We start from the raw sequence: 1,959 nt of genomic DNA, 5'->3' as shown, positions 1-1,959 counted from the left end.
TTTTTACCTTAAAGCAAATAGCATGTTGATGAACTGGCACTTTTTCCGGCGCGCGGTCGGCTTTAACGGCAGCTCAATAATCTAATACGGTTATCGATCAACGTAGATGGATTTTTTATTTTTTTTTTTGCGGTGAAACTTCTGCACAGTTCAGCGTTTTGGGGATTTTTTCTGGCTTCCTGTCGTAACGTCATATAACTGCAGGTGTAAAGTTACACAAAAAGTACCTGAGATACAGAAACAATGCAGGATAAAAGAACACACACACACACACACACACACACACACACACACTAATAATCACATCAGTGACCATCAGTCGCTGTCATGTTGCTGATGACATTTAAACGTAATCTGTTAAAGCACTAAAGCGCCGCTGCATCACAAGAAATCCTCCGGAAGTCCAACTGCATCAATATAAGTTTTCTAACATTTTGTATCGTTGTATTGTACTGTGTTATGTTGCACTGTCTGTTGTGTTGTATTGCATTTTGTTGTGTTGACTGTGTGTTGTGTTGTGCTGCATTGTGTTGTGCTGCATTGTGTTGTGTTGTTTAGTGGTGTGTTGCATTGTGCTGCATTGTGTTGTGTTGTGTAGTGGTGTGTTGTGTAGTGGTGTGTTGCATTGTGCTGTGTTGTATTGTGTAGCGGTGTGTTGCATTGTGTTGTGTTGCATTGTGCTGCATTGTGTTGTGTTGTGTAGTGGTGTGTTGCATTGTGCTGCATTGTGTTGTGTTGCATTGTGTTGTGTTGTGTTGTGTAGCGGTGTGTTGCATTGTGCTGCATTTTGCTGTGTTGTGTAGTGGTGTGTTGCATTGTGCTGCATTTTGCTGTGTTGTGTAGCGGTGTGTTGCATTGTGCTGCATTGTGTTGTGTTGTGTAGCGGTCTGTTGCATTGTGCTGTGTTGTGTAGCGGTGTGTTGCATTGTGCTGAATTGTGTTGTGTTGTGTTGAATGCACACAGGACTCCTACCTGTGTCTCTGATCTTCTCGTCTCTCTGTGGGTGAAGACAACAGAAGTTTTGAGGTCTTGTGAAGTTTCTCCTGCTCTTCAGACCTTTAGGACGAGATCATGAGCTAATCACCACCCCAGCTGAAGGAGATGGAGGGTTAATGTGTGTTCAAGAGCTCCAGAGATTTGGGTTCATTCTTAACATTTTATTGTTCCACAAGTCTTTAGGAATGAAACTCTCTACAGTTTATCTCTACACTGATACGAGTGATTTGTACCATCATCTTCTCTCTTAGTGTCCACATCACTGTACCTGAGGGGGAAACATTTACACCACATCACTGTATCTGAGGGGGAAACATTTACACCACATCACTGTACCTGAGGGGGAAACATTTACACCACATCACTGTACCTGAGGGGGAAACATTTACACCACAGCACTGTATCTGAGGGGGAAACATTTACACCACATCACTGTATCTGAGGGGGAAACATTTACACCACATCACTGTATCTGAGGGGGAAACATTTACACCACATCACTGTATCTGAGGGGGAAACATTTACACCACAGCACTGTATCTGAGGGGGAAACATTTACACCACATCACTGTATCTGAGGGGGAAACATTTACACCACAGCACTGTATCTGAGGGGGAAACATTTACACCACATCACTGTATCTGAGGGGGAAACATTTACACCACATCACTGTATCTGAGGGGGAAACATTTACACCACAGCACTGTATCTGAGGGGGAAACATTTACACCACATCACTGTACCTGAGGGGGAAACATTTACACCACATCACTGCTGAATTCTGGATTCTGATTGGTCCGAAGGCCTTCATTCATTTTCTAGACCACTTGGTTTCTGTCAGTTTGCTGCTTCACATATCTTTTTATTTCTACAGTAACAAAAATCAATGATGTGGTGAAGTGTTCCGTAAAAGACACTTAGACATCCGTTATCTGCCCTGAGACATCCAACATCTGCCCTG

This window comes from Tachysurus vachellii, chromosome 18, assembly GCF_030014155.1.
Source record: "Tachysurus vachellii isolate PV-2020 chromosome 18, HZAU_Pvac_v1, whole genome shotgun sequence".
Classification (NCBI taxonomy): domain Eukaryota; kingdom Metazoa; phylum Chordata; class Actinopteri; order Siluriformes; family Bagridae; genus Tachysurus; species Tachysurus vachellii.
Note: the sequence above shows the minus strand (reverse complement) of the source record.